Source organism: Hypanus sabinus, chromosome 3 (genome assembly GCF_030144855.1).
Source record: "Hypanus sabinus isolate sHypSab1 chromosome 3, sHypSab1.hap1, whole genome shotgun sequence".
NCBI lineage: Eukaryota > Metazoa > Chordata > Chondrichthyes > Myliobatiformes > Dasyatidae > Hypanus > Hypanus sabinus.
The window spans coordinates 51,339,496-51,363,465 of record NC_082708.1 but is presented as its reverse complement, the minus strand read 5'-3'; positions in this window follow the sequence as shown (position 1 = coordinate 51,363,465).

Sequence of the window (23,970 nt, the reverse complement as noted above, 5' to 3'; positions counted from 1 at the left end):
TGATCTCTTTCATATGACAGTGAGTGGGAAAGTACAGAACAGTACATATTTCTATCTCCTTTTTGGAAGCAGCACAACACAAAAGGCCATGATGACACTGGCAACTAATGACACAGTAGTCCTCACCTACCCTGAGGGTATTATTGGGGCCAGAGAAGGTGAAATATTTATGTAAGAATGTCCCTATTGATGAGTGCTTGCCTAACATACTTCCACTCAAAAGGTCAAGTAGAATTGCCTTTGGTTGGGCATGGCCTCATTCTAAGGGAATGGCCTCTATTCTTTCTTTTGCCCTGCTCAGTGTTCTCTTTGCTGATTCTCCCAGCTGCCCCCCAAGGGAAATAATGCACCAATATCTGGTATTGTGCGCGCATCCCTGAAATTCAGACAAAGTCCTTTAACAATACATTAAATCCTTTTGATGTCATTGAGTTCTGTGGGCTCTAGAAAGAATCAAACAGATACTTGTAGAATCATAACAGTAGCCAGAAGAAATGAATCAGATGCAAAAATGGCCATAATTGATGATCTATTTAAATAGCACTAATGGCAGTGCTTCATGCATCTGAACATACTTTCATCTGTGTGAGGTTAAAGGAATCATAATCAGACATGTGAACCTTTAAATTGCTGATAAAGGCCTCAAATGAACATTGAACACTGGAGGGAGGTACCAGAGGATTGGAAGATGGTCAATGTTGATCTGCTATTTTTAAAAGGCTCTAAACATAAACTAGGAAATTATAGGCTGGTGAGTGTGACATCAGTCATGGGAAGGTTATTGGAAGGTGTTCTAAGAGTCTAGATATATATCAGTTTGGATGGACATGGACTAATTAAGGATAGTCAGCATAGCTTCATGAATAGTAGGTCATGTCTGACCTATCTTATGGAGTTTTTCAAGGAAGTTAGCAGGAAAGTGGATGAAGGCAAGGCAGTGGATGTTGTCTACATGAAATTTAGCAAGGCATTTGACAAAGTCCTGCATGGGAGACTGGTCAAGAAGGTTCAATTGCTTGGCATTCAGGATGAAATAATTCAAGATGAGGTAGAAAATAGGAATAGATATTGGCCTTGAGGGAGGAGCCAGTGCATGGCGGTAGATAGTTACCCCTCTGTCTGGAGGCCTGTGACTAATGCTGTACCGCTGGGATTGGTGCTGGGTTCCTTGTTGTTCATCATCTATGTCACTGATTTGGATGATAATATGGTTAACTTAATCAACAAATTTGCAAATGAGACCAAGAATCGGGGTGTAGTGGACTGGGAGGAAGGCTTGCTGAGGGATCTGCGTCAGTTGGAAAAAAGACTGAAAAATGGCAGATGGAATTTAATGTAGGCAAGTGTGAGGTTTTGCACTTTGATACGACCAACCAGGGTAGGTCTTATACAGTGAATGGTGGGGCACTGAGGGGTGTGGTAGAACAAAGGCATCTGGGGATACAAGTTCATAATTTGTTAAAAGTGGCATCACAGGTAGATAGGATTGTAAAGAAAGCTTTTGGCACATTTGGCCTTCATAGTTCTGAGTACAGGAGATGGGATGGTATGTTGAAGTCATATAAGATGTTGCTGAGGCCTAATTTGGAGTATTGTGTGCAGTTTTGGTCACCTACCTACAGGAACAATGTTAACAAGGTTGAACGAGAACAGAGAAAATTTACAAGCATGTTGCTGGGCCTGAGTTATAAAGAAAGATTGAATAGGTTAAGACTATTATTTAGAATGTAGAAGATTGAGAGGAGATTTGATAGAGGATATATAAAATTATATATAGGGTAAATGCAAGCAGGCTTTTTCCACTGAGATTAGGTGGGACTACAACCAGAGGTTAAGGGTTAAGGGTAAAAAGTGAGAAGTTTAATGGAAGCATGAGGGGAAATTTCTTCTTTCAGAGGGTTGTGAGAATGTGGAATGAGCTGCCAGCAAAAGTGGTGCATGTGAGCTTGATTTCCACATTTAAGAGAGTTTTCAATAGGCACAGTACAATGATAGTAGGTGTATGGAGGGTTATGGTCCAGTGCAGGTCAGTGGGTGTAGGGAGTTGAAATGGTTTCAGCATAGACTAGATAAACCGAAGGGCTAGTTTCTCTGCTGTACTTCATTATGACTATGACTTGTGAACTGCTTATTCTGCATAATTAAGGTATGTATGAGTGTCACAAAAGTTTATACATTTTCTGCAAAGTTTGAGGGTCTTTTGTATTCATAGAGCTGTCAACATAAAACCTTCATTGAAGACAGCAGACTCATCAGTGCCTGGGAGAACACTGTACAGAAATAGCAGTGTGAAATTTTCTATCAGATTTGTAGTTTTACCTTCAGGAAAGAATAGCTGTCAATTCACTAGTATTCAACAAATACCAGATGGCTGAGTGGTAAACTAATAACCCTAAATTAAACTTTATAATGTGATTGTGAGCTCTGTCAAACAAACCTTTAAAATTGACGGGCAAGACTACCGCAGTAAAGCTTTTATAATTTTAAGATTATAAAAATCACATCTACTCAGCAACTTATTCTCTGATTTGACTTCATCAAGATTGGTAAACAGTTGAGAAACAGTACTCTGTAAAAAGAAAATACTGTAAACTCTGGAATTTAATGTTTAATGGAAAAGAATGGCACAAAATATAGCAACTGCATGATTAACAAATTCTATCAATAAGCAGTTTGCTTCTCTTAAACTTAATTTGCTAATCACTTTTCCACATTCCTGATCTGTGATCCTGATGCATAAAGCTCTCTGCTAATGTGCAAAATTTTAAAATTCTCACTTTCATGCCCTTAGCACTTAATTATGTGATAATTTTTACAAAGTTATATATCCTGTATGGAACTTTGAACATTGAAATGCCTCTTGGGAATGCAAATTGTCAGGACAAGAAAGCCCTTAGAGTTTTTCATCCATTAAAATGAATGGCCTGGATATCCCACTATGTCCAATGATTTTCACACTTGTATTGCCAATCTAAGCACAAAGTCTTTCTTAATATGATTGGGGTAATTTATCTATTTGCTAAGTGACTTAAGGTCAACTGCTGTGGCTTTATGTATTTTAAAACACAGTAACAGAACGGGCTCAGTAAAATACATGACTATGGTTCAGGCTCTGCATAGGCTTGGGCAATATAAGGGACTGCTAAAACAATAAGACCATAAGCTATAGGAGTAGAATTAGACCATTTGGCCCATCAAGTCTCCTCTGCTGTTTCATCATGGCTGATTTAATTTTCCTCTCAGCCCCAACCTCCTGCCTTCTCCCCCGTATCCCTCCATGCTCTGGCCAATCCAGAAACTATCAACCTCTGCCTTAAATATACATAAAGATCTGGCCTCAACAGCTGCCTGTAGCAAGGAATTTGGGAAATGCTGGAATCTTGAACAGCAAACAAGGTGATGGAAGAACACAGCAGGATCCTACTGTTCATCGGCTCTGCAGTTGGCCAGTCGTGCACTTTAGACTATTTATAGGAACTAGAATAGGCCATTTATAGGTTCTGGAGTAGACTATTCAGTTCCTACTATCGTTCATTTGAATCAGAGACTCTTAATCTAATCCATCACCTCCATTCTGTACATGCCATTAACCACCCTTAAGTTGTTCCTTAAGGGAGATACTTCCAATTTTGTTTTGTTCACTCACAGGATGAGGTTTTTGCCAGGGTTTATTGTCTATTCTTAATTGCCCTTGAACTGAGGGGTATGCTAAGTAATTCAGATTACTGTAATTCAGTACTGTATTCATTTCTGAATAATCTCTGGTTAACAATCTTTTCTGGACTTCAGTCACAGACCTTATCTTTTGTCCTTCCCCACCTTTCCAAATCTCAGTGCTTAAAGACAGTCGTAGCTATAACATTTTCTCAGTTCTACTCTTTTTTTTTTAGCCTCTGCTTCCTCAGGAAGCTAAAGAAGTTTGACAAGTCCCTGTCAAACCTCATAGATGTTTATCAATGCACTATATAACACGTCTTCTCTGGATGCACATCAACTTGGTACGGCAACTGCTTTGTACAGGGCAGCAAGAAACCGCAGAAGGTTGTGGATACAGCTCAGCATAAGTGGACACAGCCTCTCTCCATCAGCTCATTGCCTCCATTAAGCAGCTGGCAAAATCAAAGTCTCCATCCATCCTGAATATTCTCCCTTCTTCCCTCTTCCAGCAGGTAGAAACTACAAAAGTTCTGAAAGCACATGCCACCAGGCTCTGCTGTTATGAAACTATTGACTGTTCCCTATTTTTATAAAAATGGACTCTTGACCTCACTATCTACCTTGGTTTGATCTTATGTTTATGCAGACTGCACTTTCTCTGTAGTAGTTACACTTTATTCTGCATTTGTTATTATTCTACCTTGTTCTACTGCAATGTACCAAGCAATAATTTGATCAGTATGCAATTCAAACATTTCACTTTATCTTGTTGCACGTAACAACAATAAAACATTTCCATTTCTGTAAATAGGTCATTAGTTCGTGATGTTCCCTTTGTTCCTCTCAACAGGTGAAGCTTAGGCTGCTGGACATTCCTACCAACTTCTGCTTTAATTTCAGATCGATTCTAAGTTCCAATCTTTTTCTGGCCCCCTCTGCGTCAATGAGACCTGATGTAAACTGGGGGACATTTTTGTTGAGCACATCCACTCCATCTGCCAAAAGTGGGATTTCCCAGTAGCCAACCACTTTAACAGGTTTCTATAGGTAACGGTTTCCTGTCTCCATTCCCATTCCAACATGCCAGTCCATGGCCTTTGTTGCCAAGGTGAGGTCACTCTCAGGGTGAAGGAGCAATGCCTCATAGTCTGTCTAGGTATCCTCCAGCCTGATGGTATGAACATTAATTTTTTTTCCTTCTGGTAATTTTTTCCCTCCCCCTTCCCTCTTCTCTTCACCTGACTATCACCTCATCCTGGTGCCCTCTTCCTTCCCTTTCTCCCATGGTTCACTCTCCTCTCCTATCAAAATCCTTCTTCTCCGGTCCTTTACCCTTCCTATCCTCCTGGCTTCACAGATCACTTTCTAGTCAGTCCTCCCACCCCACCCAACCATTTCCTCCCCCTTCCTTTCAAATCATAAACAAGGCTCTCAGCCTGATATGCCAACTGTTTATTTATTTCTATAGATGCTGTCGGACCTGCTGAGTTCTCCAGAATTTTGTGTGTGTTGCTCGGGATTTCCAGCATTTCTCAGGCGCCTTCCAATGGGCAGTTTCAAAAACAAATTAGTTATTGAGGGCCCAGGGCTAATTCCCCAATATATATTGAAATAGCTTCTGATTGGATGAGTATTTGCAGGAAGTACAGAGAGCCCAGAAAGCTGTTCATTTCAGAGTTCCAATATATTAAAGCCATACTTCCATGTTGTTGAACTTTGCATTCTTTCTGTTGCTTGTCTGTGTACAAAGTAGTCAAGACCAGAATAAAACTTAGGAAGAAAAGTAGGCCATTCAGCCCATAAAGTCTGCTCCAAGAGCATTCCCTTTTCCTGTTCAGTGCAGCTTTGGGACAAACCTCAATATCAATATTAAGATAGCCGAACACTGTTGCAAGCTCTGGACAGGACAGGCAATGAAGTATGTCAATTGCTGTCCTGATTTTGAAGAAGGATGTAAGATTCCTTTCAATAGAGAGAGAAAAAAACACAGCCAAGTTGCATTATTGGACCTTGGACTTTTGCAGCTACTGATGGGTGGGCCAGGAAATCTGCTGTGTGACACAGACCCAGTCACTGGATATACCAGCAGGGCTTGTCCTGACTATCCAGCAGCCAGTTGTGAGGTAATCATCCACTATGTGCTCTGCTGGAAGCTGTTCTGTAGTCTACATTCCACACAGGCATAGCTCTCATTGCCTTCAACATCACTAGTGTATTGAATATTTATAGCTCTGGCTCATTTGAAAGCACCACGGTGATATTTGCTTGAGCAGTCTTTCATCAATGTGTCAACCACTGCTTGATTATTCACTTTTCCCATGGGGAAAAGTAAAAAAACTCCAGTCAACACAGTTATAGGCTGGCTTCTCTGAGGAATGGAGTCATATTGATCTCAATCATAACCCCATTAGGGTTGCCAACAACAATCAGCGAGTATCATTTCATTCCGACCGCAAGGTATCCCTGCCCCCCACCTCCCCGTAGTAAATGCTGCTTCCACCTTCCAATCATCCACTCACTACAACCAGTTGAAGGCAGAGACACAGAATTGATGTACGGCTTCTTAGTGACTAGGTCAGTGTTGTCACTGTGAGGAGTACAGTCATTGAAAGGGAAGCAGTGTGATGATATTGTGAGGCTCACTGCCATAATTGGCATTCTGACAGAACACGTGCATTTGTGGAGACAGATCAATGGAGGGTGAATCTGTTGCATTGTAAGAATGGAAACATAGCTGAAGATGAGGCAGAAGGCTCGGCGATATGTGATTGACAGGACCTCTTTTAAGGCATAAATCCCAGCATGATCAGTAACTGTGGCTACATTTTAATAAGACCTGACAGGATTCTCCCTGCCCTCATTACAATCTCTGTAGATCAATATTAATATGGCCAAACTAAAACACTTTAGCTTCATTCCTTTGCTCTTGTGTACCTTGATCTCAATGATATTTGTTTCCCCTTTGTTTACCTTGTGTTGATGCAGGGAGTCGGTTCCCAGCCAAAGAGGAATGAAGTTACATTGTGGTGTGTCGATATTCTTCAATGATAGGTCATTGATCGGAATTTATAAACCGGGGTTTATGAGTGAGCTTCTGCAATTTGTAGGTTTTCTTCACTTCCTAGACCTAGCTGCCATCTAGGATTTCTTCATGCAGAAGTAAATTTCACAGAGTTCTTTAAAGGAGTGTCCATCTTCCACAGTCCCAGTCGAGGGATTAGCCCTATTATTATTAGCCCTGCTGTGATCCTCATTTAGTATTAATTTAGTACTGATCAACAATCCAACCTGGAACCCTGCAGGGATCCTGTGTGCTTCAATAACATAACCAAAGTATGATTTCAGCAATGCTAATAAAGGAGCTAACATTCCATACAAAAATTAATAGCAATAAAAATTAAAACTGGTCTTCACCTTCCACTTGGTCAGAATTGAGCTAGATTTGATCATGCTGAGTAAGAGCGGTTGCGTGAAAGTGGGCAATATTCTAAGCAATGAGTTGCACACTAGTAGTCGTTCTGTAATCACTGCAGTGTGAAGAATGGACTTGAAACTCAGAAGTGACTTCATTAATCCAGAGTAAATCTGAACCTCTCACAGTACTTAAAGTTAATTCCAACATCCTCAGACTTTAATTCAATTATAGGCTGGTAATCCAACTGTTTTGTAAGTAACGAATCTTCAATTTGATACACATAGTTGTGTTCGCAACTATTTATCGACATTCTAGTATTGTAACTTTCCGCAAATCAAATAATAAAATCCCATGAAGAACAGGTTCACTAGTTTTAGTTTTTTCATTAAACACACCACCATATGAGGTGCACAATACATCAAATATTAATATACAGTTTAATTAATTTGAAATGAAAACTAGTTTGATGGTGAGTTTATGTCACCTTTCACATTCCATAACTGTGAAGATAACAATAGTAGTTTCAATTTCTACTATTTTCTCAAATATCAAGGAAATAGTTTCAACTATTCCACATTTCTATCATCTTTAATCACAGTTAATATGCAGGAAAGCTTTCATGTCAGTGACGATATAAACCTTCTCAGTAATCTGTCAGCTCTTTACCACTCCAGGCAATGATTCATTGATATTCTAATTTCTTAGTGATTTAAAATGATTCAATTGTTATCAAAAAATATACATGCTTGGGATAATTTTACAAAGCAGCCAATGCAGAGTCTCATTTTCTGAGAGCACAAATCCCGAATTCTGGCATCGATCCACATGATTTTTCTGCTTACTTGCTGAACAGACTGGAACACTGGGAAGAAGCCCTTGAAATGTTCTGCTGAATGTTAGGTTCTGGGTTGGGACTATGGTGGTTTATTATTTCCCAATTACATAACTACCCTGCTTCACAAATCTGTGGCTTCTTCTGGTGTTCCACAGCCAAAGAAGTGGCTGAAATGCAACCATTTACCATAATTCTGATAATCCTCTGCTAGTTAGTGAAGCCTATTGCCCCTACTGGGGCATAGGCTGCCGACAGCAGCTCACCATGGACAGTCTGAAGCCCGGCTGCGAAAGGAGTAAGATTGGACATGGGTCTACCAACCCCATCATGTAAAAATCTACAGCTACAAAAACGCCACCAGAAGCTCCTCTACTCATCCTCTTCTGAAATGATGAAGTCAACCTTAAGTTATACCTCCAAATATTTTATCTGTGATGTCCAGTATAATGAACAACACTTAGCAGCCATAACTTTCTGTTTCCTAATTTTATTACACAGTTAATGATTGCACGTTTATGCAGATCAGATTTTGGCCACAGTGTTGGTATTTCTCACAATGGCTAATTTACTAGCAAAGCTGCACTGGCCATTTTCCAGCTCTACTCCACTGCCAGGCACCAAAAGGGAATCTTAATTACTTTTTAAATCATGTAATTTTGTATTTAATAATTTTAGTTTTTTAAAATCATTCCTTATTCGGAAACATTGGGTAAAATCCTGCACTGAGCTCCGAGTAGAATTTGCCAGTGGATATGTTGGTACCTGGGCAATTGTGAGCAGAGATTTGAGCTCAGCCTTCCTCTCAGTGGAGAGCCAGGCGCAGAGAAGTTGCTGCCAAGATAGCTAACTCAAGGAGTCCAGGGGCCACTGCAAACTGACCAATATTCGCAGATTGTCCAGGCCTTTGTGGGAAATCCACTTGCTGAGCCTATGCCAGCTTAATCTGGCATGAAAACGAATGGTCCTTACAAATGAATGGGAGTCACAGGCTGCTGAGAGAAAGGTAAGTCAAGCTCTTTGATTTAATTAGTTTAATCCCATTCCCTGGACATCGATTCCATACTTCAGTACATTAGTATAGCTCCAAAAAAACAACAGGTGACCCATTGTAGTTTTAAATTAGGGTAATTCATTCTTTAAACTCGAAAATTACTTGTTTTTTTTTAAATTTTGCCATGCTGATTGTGGATATTGATGTCAATTACTTGATTTAAGCAGTGAGGTTTGGTAGCCAGTGTGAGGGCAGCAAGGACAGGAATAGCAGTGTGGAGCCTCTCTGCAGCCTGTGCTGCTCGTTTCACAGCAGATGGCCACATACACATAGAGATACATTGCACTTACCCTGTCACCACTGGTCTAGCCCTCCCAGTAGATATCCTGTGCAGTTCTGACTCCAAATACTATTAGTCTAGCCTGCCTTAACCCGAGGAGACACCTTCTGTTGCCCTGACCCCACTAGTCTAGTTCTCAGATCATTTCTCCTGTATATACCTTAAAAGCTTAAGAACACATTAGATTAAATGGCACAAAGGGCAAATTTTTCAAGCTGAAGAGCTTTCAATAGAAATTCAACACTTTTCATTCTATTTTTGGTTAATGCCATCTTTTGAATGTTTTAATTAATTTTGTATAATTACAACTTTCAGTTCAGCTTTTCTCCTCTGATAATTCCTAATTGTAGCACAGTTTTCCAAACTATTAATGTACCATTCCTGAGTTTATCAAGCACACACCCCTCCCACCCCACCAACCCATCATAGCTCCAGGACAGGTGATTCTTAGAATCTATTGCTTTGACTGCCCGAGGGATTCTTGTATATTCCATCAAGGACAAGAAGAGCAAATGGTTTCAACAACTAAAAGTGTTCCTTTTAGCTATTTCCCTGGGCTTTTCATCAATCCTCTATCAATGCCCTGATAGGAACAACAGGTATTCTGGCCAATAATATAAAAGAAGATACAAAAAGTGTTATCAGACATATAAAGAAAAGAAAGATGAGAGATGATATCATACCACTGGAAAATGACACTGGAAAGATAGTAATGGTGGACAAAGAAATGGCAGATGAACTTAATAAGTATGTTGCGATATTCTTCACTGTGGAAGGCACTAGCAATATGCCAGAAATCCAAGAATAATAGGGGGCAGAAGTGAGTGTAGTTGCTGTTACTAAGGAGAAATTCCTTGGGAAGCTCAAGTTAGATGAAGTCAGCTAGACCAAATGGACTACACCCCAGGGTTCTGAAAGAGGCTGCTGAAGAGATTTTAGAGCTATTCATGATCTTTCAAGAATCATTATATTCAGGAATGGTTCTAGAGTACCGGAAAATTGCAAATGTCACTTCTTTCTTTAAGAAGGAAGGGAGGTGCAAAAAGAGCAATTATGGGCCAGTTAGCCTGACTTCAGTGGATGGCAATATGTTGAAGTCCATTATTAAGGATCAGGTTTTGGGACACTTGGAGGCGCAAAATAAAGTAGGCCAGAATCAACATGGTTTTCTAAAGGGAAAATTTTGCCTGACAAATCTGAATTCTTTAAGGAAATAATAGGCAGGATAGACAGAGTCAGTGGACGTTGTTTTTTTAGATTTTCAGTAGGCCTTTTACAATTGCTGCACACGAGGCTGCTTAACAAGATCAAAGCACATGGTATTACCCGACAGGCACTATCATGAAAAGAAGATTGGCAGGAGGAACAATGGGAATAAAGAGGGCCTTTCTGGTCAGCTGCCAGTGATTATTGGTGTTCTGCAGGTGTCAGTGTTGTGACTGCTTCTTTCTATGTTATTTGTTAATAATTCAGATAATGGAATTGATGGCTTTGTGGCACAGGTTGCAGATGGTACAAAAATAGGCGGACTGGCAGGTAGTGCTAAGAAAGCAGGGAGGCTGCAGAAGGACTTATAGAGTTTGGGAGAACGAGCAAGGAAGTGGCAAATGGAATACAATGTAGGAAAGTGTATGGTTATGCACCTAGGTAGAGGGAATAAAGGTGCAGACTATTTTCTAAAGGGGGAGAAAATGCAAAAGTCAGAGGTGAAAAGAGACTTTGGAATCCTCGTGCAGGATTCGCTAAAGATTAACTTGGAGGCTGAGACAGTGCATAAGGAAGGCAAATTAAACGCTATGATGCATTTAGCGAGGGCTGGGGTATCAGAATCAGATTTAATATCACCAGCATTATGTCGTGAAAATTGTTGTCTTTGCAGCAGCAGCACAATGCAATACACAATAATAATAATAAAATGATGTGAATTACAGTATGTACAGTATATATATTAAATAGTTAAATAAGTAGCGCAAAAATAAAAATAAAAAATTAGTGAAAAAATTCATGGGCTCAATGTCCATTCAGAAATCAGATGGCAGAGGGGAAGAAACTGTCCCTAAATCACTGAGTGTGTGCCTTCAGGGTTCTGTACCTCCTCCTGAATGGTAGCTTTTCCTGGGTGATGGTGGTCCTTAACTGATGCCACCTTCTTAAGGCATTTCCTTTCGAAGTTGTTCTCAATACTGGGAAAGCTAGTGCTCATGTTTAAGCTGGCTGAGTTTACAACTTTCTGTAGCCTTTTCTGACCCTATGCAGTGCCCCCTCCATACCAGGTGGTGATGAAACCAGTTAGAATACTCTCCACAGTACTTCTACAGAAATTTGAGAGTGTCTTTGCTGACACATAAAAAAAATCTCCTCAGACTCCTAATGAAAGAAAGCTGTTGTCACTTCTTTGTAGCTGCATCAATATGTTTGGCCCAGAATTGATCCTCAGAGATACTGACACACAGGAACTTGAAATTGCTCACTCTTTCCACTTCTAATCCCTCTATGAGGACTGATGTATGTTCCCTTGTCTTACCCTTTCTGAAGTCCACAATCAGTTCTTTGTTCTTACTAACACTGAGTGTAAGGTTGTTGCTGCGATATCACTCAACTAGCTGATATATTTCACTCCTGTATGCCCTCTTGTTAGCATCTGCCAACAACAGTTCTATCATCAGCATATTTATAGATGGCATTTGAGCTGTGCTCAGCCACACAGTCATGGGAGTAGAGAGACTAGAGCAGTGGGTAAAGCACACATCCCTGAGGTGCACCACTGTTGATTGCCAGCGAGGTGGATATTTTTTTCCGATATAAGAGCAAGCATGTAATGCTGAGGCTTTATAAGACATTGGTTAGTCCACATTTAAAGCAATTTTTTATAACATTAGAAAGTTTTTGAAAAGAACAAGCCATTTGGCCCAACAAAGCTGCCAAGTTCCTTTCACGCAAAGTATTGAAATAACTATTGAGTTTAGATTTGGAAGTCTCTAAGGTATTACTCTGAACTAAATAACTGGGTAGTTTATTCCATGTGTCCACAACTCAGTGCATAAAGAAATGCTTCCTGATGTTAGTCAGACTCTCTTGGTCTCCACCTATGGCCCCGTATCCTCGATAATGGAGTAATTTTGAAGTAGCATCTGGCATCCACCTGACTTATTGTTGTTGTGGTTGAGTGCCATCGAGTCATTGTCAACTCATGGTGACCCTATGAATAGTGTAGTTGTCCTTAGGAAGACCTAGAAGTATGCTAGGTCTTTATTCTGTATAGATGCTGCTGCTGCTGCCCATGGTGGGACCCATCCAGATTCAAGCGGAGGACCATTTGCCTTGATATCACTACACAACCTTATTTACACCTTAAATGATTGTGAACACTTCTATCATGTCTTCTCTTATTCTACATCTACTTCAGTTAAAAAGATTTAATTCTTTCAATCTTTCTTCATAGCTCATATGCTGCAGATCTGGAATGAGTCTAGTCACCCTTTTCTGAACTCTCTCCAGTTTCTTCACATCCCTCACACAACATGGAGAACAAAACAACACAGTACTCAAGGTGTGGCCTTACAAGCTGAAGGAGAACGTCTCTAGACTTGAACTCCGCTGAATCTATTATATAGCCCAAAATTTTATTAGCCTTCCTAACTGCATTATCTAGACGTTGATAGTGATGAATCTACCAGGACTCCCAAATTCTTCTCATACAGTGCACTTTCCATTTCAAGATGCATATTTTTATCTAAAATTTCTACTTCCTATATGTAATATTTTACATTTATTTACATTAAATTCCATCTGCCATTTATCTGACCACATCTGGATTTTGTTTAGATCAAACTGTATTGATTCTGTTGCACTAATGTTATCAGCCCATCCCCAATTTTTGTGTCAAACTTTACTAGTTTATTTGTTAGGTACTTACTCAAATCATTAATGTAAATTAAAAAACCAAAACTGATTCCTGCGGAATAGGTTTAAATGATCCTCTCTCCAGAACTTGTTGCTTTCTGCTTTTGAGTCAATTCTGCACCCGTTTGCACACCTTACCCTTAATCTTACCTCCTGTAATTTGATAATTAGCCAATCCTGGGGTACCTTATCAAAAGCCTTCTGAAAGTCCAAGTAAATGATATCAACTGCTTATTGTTATTTTAAATTTTAGTTGCCTCTTCCTAGAACTCCTGTGTTTTAGTAAAACATAATTTCCCCTTCTGAACCCCTGTAGGCTTTCTACTAGCATGCCTGTTCTTATCAGCTGTTTTCCTATCTCATTCTTTAATATTGTTTCTATTATCTTATCTATGATACACATTAAGCTCACTGGTCTATACGTACCAGGGTCAGTGCAGTCATCCTTAAATGCTGGGACGTTAGCCCTATTTCCAGTCATCAATGACTTCTGAAAAATACATGTTAGGGGTTTGCATATATAATTCCAGACCTCTTTCAGTACCCTTGGTTATATGTTGTTGGGTCCTGTTGTTTTATTAACTTTCAGCCTTTTCAGCTGAAGCAGTGTCTCACTTCCCGTGATCTCTAAGTCATTTAAAACAACTTCTCCCTCTCAATATTTGGTAAATTAAACCATAACTGTAACATTACCTTCAGAACTTGCTTTTTTAATATAGAATAGTTTATTAAAATTGCTATTAGCATTAGACAGTTGATAAAATGCACCCAGTGTTATTCCCTTATCCTTACAGCTTTCAATTCTCACCCTGATATCTTCACTATGTGTCAATTCATCTCCTACCATAAGCAGTGTTAGGTTTAAATTCTCTCTTATGTGTATGGTTACTTCTCCAGCTTTACGATCTTCCCTACCTTTCCTAAGTGAGTATATCCTTTAATACTATATTCATCACCATTCTTTGAGGTCAGCCAGGTTTTGGTTATAGCTATTATACACTTGCATATAATTCCAGCTTGTTTATTTTATTCTTAATACTTCTTGCATTTATGCAGGCCCTCCTTAGTCCATTACTGATGTTTTTCATCCTATTTTGACCCATTTTTGAAGCCCATAATCAGTCTACGCCCTGTTACGTAACCATGGGTATCTTGTGCCTGTCACATGACCATGATGTAATTGAGGCTATGCTGGGCATGATGTAATGGTCTTGTGATGGTCAAGTGATATAATTTTCCCACCAGTGAGAGGTTATGTGATAGCTTTTTTTCAACAGGGAATAAAAGGAGAACCCCTCCCTGTGACGTGGGGCAGTTCGAGGTTGAATTCGCCAGTCACTCCGTTTTGCTGCGTATTCGATGTTATCACGCAGTTTTGTTTTAAAGTGGAGTTTTACTTTCTGCCTTCAGTCTCAAAGGTTATGCTGGCAGGTTTGCTACAATACTGCCAGTTAGAGTCCAGTCGGAGAGTGAAGATTCATCGAAATTCAGGAAGCGAGGATCGAGGAAAGTTAATGTCAACAGTGAAACAGATTCGACCTTTATTTAATCTTTCTACAAGGAATTAGTAACTCGTGTCCATGATAACTCCTGCTTTGCCAAAAGAGCAGAGAGTTGGATGCAGAGTTTCGCCAAGGAAAGGTCAGTGCCTTTAAACCGTTTTATTTCCTTCAATTGTAAATCCCTCGGCAAAGCAGCATACTTCGGCTGGGATCAGCCGTAACGTCGCGGAAGAGGATTTAATTACTACAAGGAAAGTCTCTCCTAACTGACTGTAAATCATTTTGGACTTTTTTTTTTGCAATACTACTTTAAAGAACTGAGTTTGCATTTCTCGCTTTAAGAACTGTTCGAGCTGTCGTATAGCAGCCGACTTCCGGTTAAGTTAGTTGGTGGTTACTTTTGGATTTTTTTTAACAGTGTTTCATAAATGTCTTATTTGTAAAAAAAAAACCTGTCTCAATTATATATTCATTGTTGCTGGATCGTAACAGCCCTCATATGCTATTCTCCACTGAAGTATTTTTCGTGCATGTGAGGCTCGTCAGCCTTGGACGGCAGCCCACCCAGGAGAGGGAAAACTCTGATTTCAAACCTCCGCTGCCTTGCGGCCATACCCACCCATGGGAAAGGCTTCGGGAGTAAACCTGGAGGACAAATCCGGAGCCAGAATCCCCAAGGCAGTTTGAGGTTGTTTACGCCTTTACTCTGGCACCCTCTGCACCGACAGTGGTGCCGAGCTGTATCAGCGCTTGCCCTTCCCTTGGACTACATCAGTGATGTGGAGAGGGGAACCCGCTGCGGGGGCAACAGCCGGTTCTTCAAACCTTCCTGCCCAGACTTGCACCCTGGAGAGGACACAGTCCACCAGAGGCACAAACTCTTGATCCCCTGGAATCAACGGCTGCCTCCAAGAACTGAGGTGTTTAACCAATTGAGCCTGGCCTGTTCCAAGTTTCCTGCCCCCTCCCCCATTCCCGAGTTTAAACTGTCCTCAACTAACTGAAGCATACACCTGCCCAGTACATTAGTGCCCCTCTGGTTCAAATGCAACCCACCCTGGTGGTACAGGTTCCATCTGCCCCAAAAGATGCCCCAGACTTTTATAGGTTCCATAAACCTATGACCCGCTAACTACATCATGATTTGAGCCACACATTAAATCTTCTAATCTCCTCCAACTTACCTGGATTGGCTCATGACACAGGCAGAACTTCCGAGAAGATCACCCTCTCAGTCAGTCCCCAAGCTTCCCACCTAACTCTTCAAATTAGTCTTGCAGAACTGACAGCCTGCCCTTGCCTATGTCATGTGTTCTGATGTGGACAGTGACTACTGGATCCACCCGAGCTCTGGCCAGGACCCTATCTACTTGTCCAGGGAGGTCTCCTACTTGTGCTTCTGGTAGGCAACACACCACACAAGATTTCTTGTCAGCACACACCTGACTCTTCACCCCCTGATAATTGAGTTCCCGACTATCGCTACTTCCTTTTAACGGGGTTTAGATTTAGGATTAGAGAGGGTCTCCTGTCCTGCCTACTACCTGGGAGGTTTCAAAGTCATCATCGAGCATTGCTAGATGGTCAAAATGGTTGGAAATTTCCAACTCTGGGGTTGATCCCCCTCCCCCTGGGTAGCATGCTCCCCCTTACCTGTCTCTCTCTGTCTGGTTTGGACTGTCAATCCATGGCTCTCTACGGGTGCACACTATCTCCCTAAAGAACATCTGGAGCACATCTTCCAGTTCTCTACAACACCCCAGGTCAGCTACCTGCTTCTCAAGTTCAGCCACCTTGCTCCTGAGGTGTTGGATCAGCTGAAAGTTTCCAGCATGTGAACTCTGCAGGGAACAAGTTTCCATGAATCCAAAAATGAGGCAAGACTGATATTACAGAGGCTGCATGATTATACCTTTAGTGGGGGAAGAACTATTGATGATTAAGTGATAGTATTTATTTAAATTCTTAAAAGTAAACTCCTATTTATACTACTATTCCTTCTTTGCTCCTGACGTGCCAAATAGCGCCTAACACTTAACGTGTGCCTGGACCTTTCTCGGACTTTCTAGATTTGTGTTCCCTGATCGATTTGCTTTCACTGCTAGTAAACTATATCCAAAGCGACTTTTGGTCTGGCTTTGTTAGGCCTGCAACAACTTCACTACTGCCTAATTATTGGCTGGCGTTTTTGTCAAAAGCACATTAAGTGCCTCTCTTACTGCTAGTGCTAGCGAACTGCTTATGCAAAGGCAGAAAAAATGACTGCCCAAAAGAAGGGATAGGCTGGAAAAAAATTGCTTTGTGGCCCCTGCAATGCAACTGTGGTGAACTACATATACCTGTCTGGACACGCCCCCTGCTGACTGCTCCTGTGGCTCCTCCCACAGACCCCCTCCTCCCAAAGGCGATTGAGGTCTGAGCCCGGCCTCTCAGTCTCCAGGATGTAGTATGGTGGTCACTCACTGCTTGTTCCTTCTTCCAGTCAATAAAAGCCGATATCTCGCCTTTACATCTCAGAGTGAGTTATTGATGGTGCATCAGCGACCAAACAGAAGTTACATGAGCAGCTGCATCCACATTTTAAAACAGAGTGAGAAAACCCTATGATCCAAACCTTTTTCTCACACTCTTCCAAACTTCGGCTAATACTGGGCCCCTTATTGAAGAAAAGATATGCTGCCCTGTACTCACAGCAGTTTAAAAGAATGAATGGAGATCTCATTGAAAACTATTGAATATTAAAAGGCCCAGAGTGGATGTGGAGAGGATGTTTCCTATAGTAGAAGTATCTAGGACCAGAAGTGTACAGAGGTGAAGAGGAATCCCTTCAGCATTTCTTCATTCATTGCCACAAATGCTGAGGGGGCCAAGTTATTATTTTTAAAGCAGAAGTGGATAGATATTTGATTTGTCAGGCATCAAGGGTTAGAGGGAGAAGACAAAAGAATGGGGTTGAAAGGGATAATAAATCAGCCATGATAGAACAGCAGAGCAGACTTGATGGGCTGAATGGCCTAATTCTGCTCTTATATTTCATGGTCTTATGGTCTTAAAGAATCAAAGTTTCAAAATAGATTTAATGTCAAAATATATATAAAGTATACAGCTCTAAGATTTGTCTTCCCGCCAGCAGCCACAAACATAGAACCTGCTTAAAGAAAATCCCCACACACAAAAAAACCATCAATCACCCAAAGTGTGAAAGAAATAACAAATTGCATAAACAATAAAAATGAGCAAATAACACAGAGAACATTAGATACCAAAGTGCAGCGTCTCTGAAAGTGAGTTCACAGTCACAATCAGCCACAGAATGAAGTTGGTCCAGGTGTTGATGGCTGCAGGCCACAGCCTGCAGAGCCAGTTCCATGCCAAGGCCCCTCAATCAAATCGCACAAATAGTAAAAAAGAGAAACCAAAAACACATGGAACATGAACTGCGGAGTCCCCAAGGGCAGTCCAGAGCCACGGAACCCGCTCAGCACAAAGGACTTTAAACATCAAACTGCAGGGTGCCCCGAAAGTGAATCCTCAGCCATGGGCCGAGACATTCAAACCTTGCAGCTTGGGACCCAAGACCTTCTGCCACCGGCAGTGAAAGGGAGATTGGTCAAACCCAGGGAAATGGCACAGAACACCCATCTGGATTGAGGGAAACTGTGAGCTTTACCTCTGAGTTCCATTAACTGTCAGCCTTAAACATTTGCATTCATCTCTGGTTAAACAGTTGCTAGCTTTGTAGGGAGCCCATGGCAACCTAATTGAAACAAATCTTTGCAAATGACTATCTCTCTCAGTGATGTGTACTTTGGAAAGTCTTGGACTTTATATCAGCTAATGACAGACAATGCTACTGGCAAAGAGGTCTCTTGCTAAAGTAATCAGTCACATTTAGAAATCAAACCGGGACACATTCATATTAATCAATTTAAACTGCTGCATAATAGGGAGAAATTAGACATATACTGATAGAGTACTGGTGGAAGTTTAAATACCATTCCTGAGATACTGACACAGAATCAACACTTGTACAAAACACAGACTAAAGAGGAAAACATTTAACTCTGACAGTGTTTTCATTCTGAGCAATTTAAGACACACATTCTGCCCTAATATTTTAAATACATATCATATAAAAAAAATTAAAAAGTAACACATCTAAATTTGCCGGGAGTCTGAGTCAGGAAGGAAGCTGCTCACCTTAACTTTGAACCTTTACTGAAATGATGGCTAAGAGGCTTTCTTTTCAAAATCTAGATCTTCACTCCTCCCCATTAGGGAGCAGGCATTCTTACTTTCTGAAATTAGGAGATGAGCATCTCCATTCTCAATAACCACTGTAGTTCCAGATTTATTTGTGAATCCCTCAGGTTCATGTAAGAGCACGTGTGACTCTAACATGTGTAAAATTTTAGATCCTAATTCAGTAAAAGCTACAGCCATTTTACTATAATAAATCTTTAAAGGAACAATTACTACAGGCGGTATTTGTGCCTCCGTCACACTCAACTGCAACAATAGACCCAGACCTATCTGTACTTGACACTAATGTTATGCAGTGAAGTATTTACATTTCCAATCACTGTACCCAGCATTATACAGTGAAAGACATTCAACCATTCATACTTTCTCCTAATGTTAAGCAGTCTAACCACCAAAACTGTACTCTAGTGTTGGAATTGAATCAAAATCCACCCTCTAGTACAATACTCTAATGCCATACTGTGGCGTATTGGTGCCCAGTAGTACTGTGCCCCATTGTGACAGACCTATAACTGTCAGCACTGGCCCACGATGCTGCACAGTGATGGACACCATGCTATATCCTGATAATAATATGACACAATGAGGGTCCTGTACCCACCTGATGTCACATAGTGATAGACAGTAGCAAGGAGTGATCAGCAAGGCTCGTGGCTGTGGACTCACCTTGGGGGACTTTGAGATTCATGTTGCATGTGTAGTACTCAAAGTTGCCTGTCATCCAGGACACGTAGGAGAAGAATTTGCTTCACATAGAGGGCAATGAATCTTAGAATTTCTGCTCATTGGGCTGCGGAGGCTCAATTGAGTTTTGTATGTGAAGGCGATCTCAGAAAATGGGATTAGTTCCAGAAAGCAATACTGAGGTGTTTCAGCCATGAAGAAACTGAATTACGTGCAAGGGACTGAATGGTTTTCTCCTGCTTCTGTTTCTTTTGATCTGATGTTCTTACTTAGACAATACACTCACCAATAATTACCCACACAATCTGGTGTACATACTAACAGGCACTAATCTCAGAATAGCTCCATAGGCTGAGTCTCAAATGGGGGACAGCAATCAAATGCTCCATCTGGTGCAATTTCCCTCTCAGAGACTAGCAAAAATAAAAAGAATGGAGAATTATTTTATATGAATTGATTCCCCAAAATCCATGAAGGGCCATGCAAACCTATCTCTGCTTTTCCACTATTGTCCAGATCATGAGTGAACAAAAACTATAATTGAAGGACAGCTCCCTAGACACAAAGGAAGTTTCAGCAGCTCTGGCTAACAACATCCTTAAGCCAACTCCAAAGAGAAGCAGATTGAGAACGTGAGCTGCCCCAGGAGAGTCCTCTGAATCGAATTCACACACAAATGACCTGACTGGCTATATAGTTTTCACACTTCCTGCTGACTTTAGATGATGGGATTTAAATGTGAAAATCACATGCAGACAGCAAATCAACTCCCAGGACAGTTTCCCTCTTGAAACCTTTGCTGCTGTTGCTGTCAGTACACTTAGATATGGCTCAAGTGTAGAGTGAGAGACACTGAAGCTGGTTGATAGTTCGCAGACCTTAGTATGAACAGGATTTTAAGGGAAAAGAAAACAAACGCTGGGCCAAACAGGGCCATTACCTAAAATTCTCAAATGGAAAACTAAATGCCAACACCAGAACTGAAAGGAATACTTAAATATAAAACAAGTACCACTAGTCTTCAGCATCAGTCGACTCGATAGTCCTCTATTCTCAGGCAAGGGTAAATGCAAGCAGGCAGGTGACTGTGCCTCACTCAAGTCTCGGCAAGTGCTGGAACCAAAAGAAGGGGGTTAAATACCACCATAGTGAAATAATAATTAGCTGACACGTGCATATTCACGAGTGCAATGACCGAGTCTGCTGCGCAGACTGCCTGTCTGCCACATAGACCATGTAGCCAAATCCGTGGCTATGAGACGGAGCCCTTCCCTAGGCACATCTCCTGAGGTGCCACAGACCTCTGCCTGCTGGAAGTCCCAGATGAGCAACTTGTCCAAGTCATCCTTTGTCGGGATCCAGGAACATTCTTCAGGACCATACCCTTCCCATTCTACAAGGTACTGGACCTTAACCTGAACCTGTGAGATGCCAGGAGACACTGCACGTTATAGACCAGGGAACCATTTACCAAGTAGGGAGGAGGGGGAGGACGGCGAGGTGGAGTGACTGGACCCAGCGGAGAGGTAGTAACAGGCTTGAGCTGGGGAACATGGAACATTGGTTGGGTCTTCATTGATGCTCATAGGCACAATCTATACGAGACCTCCCACTACAAATGGTCCAACGTGCTGCGGAGCCAATTTGTGGCTCTTGACTTTCAGGGGAAGATCTCTTGATGCCAACCACACCCCCTCTCCTGGCTTGAAAGGCCTTACCTGCTGATGGAGCTGATCGGACTGCCAGGCATGTTTCTGGGTACACAGACCAGAAGCCTGGCTCGTCTCCAGGCTTATAGCACTGGATCAAATGTTCGGCAGCAGGAACTCCTACATCAATCTCCTGGTCAGACTAGAGTCCCTCCTGGCATTCAAAAGGGAATATACCCATGGAGGTCATTGTGAGTAATCTCTGCCAAAAAAAATTGGGACTCCAGGATATGGCGTTGGAAGAGGCAAGGCAAAACAGGGTTGTCCCCAACTCCCGGTTCACTCTCTCATTATAGCTATTGGATTCAGCATAGAAACCAGACACGAGGCTGGCTGTGGCTCCTACAAGAGAGCAGAAAGCCTTGCAAAAGCGGGAAGTGAACTACAGTCCACAATTGACCTGAGGGAAGCCGTGGAGCCTGAACATACGTTGAACCATGTGAGTGGCAGTCTCAAGAGCCAATGGGAGCTTAGGGAAGATAATGAAGTAGGTAGCCTTGGAGAATCAATCCACAACAACCAAAATGGTGGTGTTTCCATTAGATGGAGCAGCCCAGCGATAGCACAGGCAGTGGATGTAGCGGTCCAGCAGGATACTGCCATGATGTCTTGTTCTAAGCACAGGTGGGACAGACAGATATGAAGTCATAGCCATCCTGTGACACAGATCACCACCAAAATTGTCTGTTTATAAACTCCTAGGTCAATTGAATTCCCGAATGGCCAGCCAGATGAGAAGAATGACTCCTTTCCAACACTTCGGAACACATCGTAGCAGGGACAAACACCCAGTTGGGAAGTCTTTCACATGTGCCTGGATTTCAGACTGTTGTGTGGCCCTCACCTCCACCTCTGTTCCCCAGGTCATCAGAGCAGCAATGCATGAGCAAGGAAGGATAGGCTCTGGATCAGCATTGCCCTCAGAACCATCAAAATACCAAGAGAGAGCATCGGCCTTCGTATTCTTGCTGCTGGGAAGATAGGTGCGGATGAAATTAAACCAAGTGAAGTAGAGATCCCCAACGGGCTTGACAGGAGTTGAGTCCCTTTGTGTCCTGAATGTAGGAGATGTTGTGATCTATTGAAACCAAGAAAGGATGCTCTGCCTCCTCCAGCCAGTGTGGCCATTCCTCCAGAGCCACCTTGACAGCCAGAAGTTCCCTGTTCCCAACACCATAATTAACCTCGGCCAGAGCCAACTGAAAGGAAGGCACAAGGGTGCAGCCGGCTACCCACAGAAGAGTGCTGGGAGGGGCCAGCTCCAATGCCGACATTCACCTTGACTGTGAATGGTTGTGATGGGTCTGGGTGGTGCAGCAGTGGGGCAGTGGTGAAACGTCACTTCAACTCTGAAAACACTTGGCGGGCATCTTCTGTCCAATGGAAGCCTGTCGAAGTCTTCCTGGTGAGTGCATTCATGGGAGCCGCGACAGAGCCAAAATTCCAGATGAAGTGGCGATAAAACCCCATAAAGCACCGAACCTGTTTGACTGTAAGCGGTTTGGGCCACTCTGTAACTGCCTGAACTTTGCTAAGGTCTACTTGAACACTGGATGGGGTTCAAATATAGCCCAAACACAAGATCTGATCTTTACAGAACTCACATTCCTCCGGCTTGGCATACAGGTTATTTTTTTGAAGAGCTGCCTGAGAACTCTCCAGACATGCTGGGCGTGCTCCTGATGAGAGCAGGGATAGATAAGGATGTCGTCTAAATACACAAAAACAAACTTGTCCAACATGTCCCTGAGCACATCATTAATTAAGGCATGGAAAGCAGCAGGGGCGTTGGCCAGACCAAAGAGCATCATAAAGTACTCATAGTGGCCATTAAAGATGTTGAAAGCCATCTTTCACTCAGCCCTTTCTCTCATATGAACCAGATTATAAGCATTGTACAGATCAATTTTGGAAAATGTGGTTGCTCCCTGTAGATGTTTGAATGCAGATGCCAGCAGAGGGTAACGGTTCCTTAGAGGGGTATTGTTTAGGGGCCAGTAATCAATGCAGGGGCAGAGCTTGCCGTCTTTCTTGCTCATGAAAAAGAAGCTTGCTCCTGCTGGCAAGGTTAATGGATGGATAAACCCTGTGGCCAATGCCTCCTTGATGTATTCATCCATGGCCACCGTTTCAGAATGAGAGAGGGAAAAGAGCTGTCCCTGAGGGCTCACATCCTTAGCTGACACAGGAGGGGATTCATGGACCCAGACAGGTAGACAGGCATGCCCATCCCCACTCTTGGAGCGCTTTAAGAGACCAATCAGTCTATGGGTTATGTTGGGACAACCAGAGGGGACTAAACACCAACGGCAGTTCAGGTGAATCAACCAGTTAGAAGGAAGGTCCTTCACTATGGTTGCTTTCAAGCACAAGTTTGAGGGGTTGGTTGGAAAGGTGAATCTGGTCACTGCCCAGGAGTTGTCCATCCAGGTCCTTGATGTTGATCTTTTCTCTTAATTCCTGAGTCATATCTCCCCATCTTTGAGCTAGAGAGATGTCCATGAGATTCCTGGCTGCACCAGAGTCAAATAATGCTCTGGTCTGAGACCCCCATGACAATGAAGCTGCAAGTATAATGCATTTCGGGGAAGCTGATTGCAGAGAGAAGCGACCCATCAGGACTCCCCTTCTGCTGACGAGTATCCCCTTTTACCACTTTACCAAATGCTTG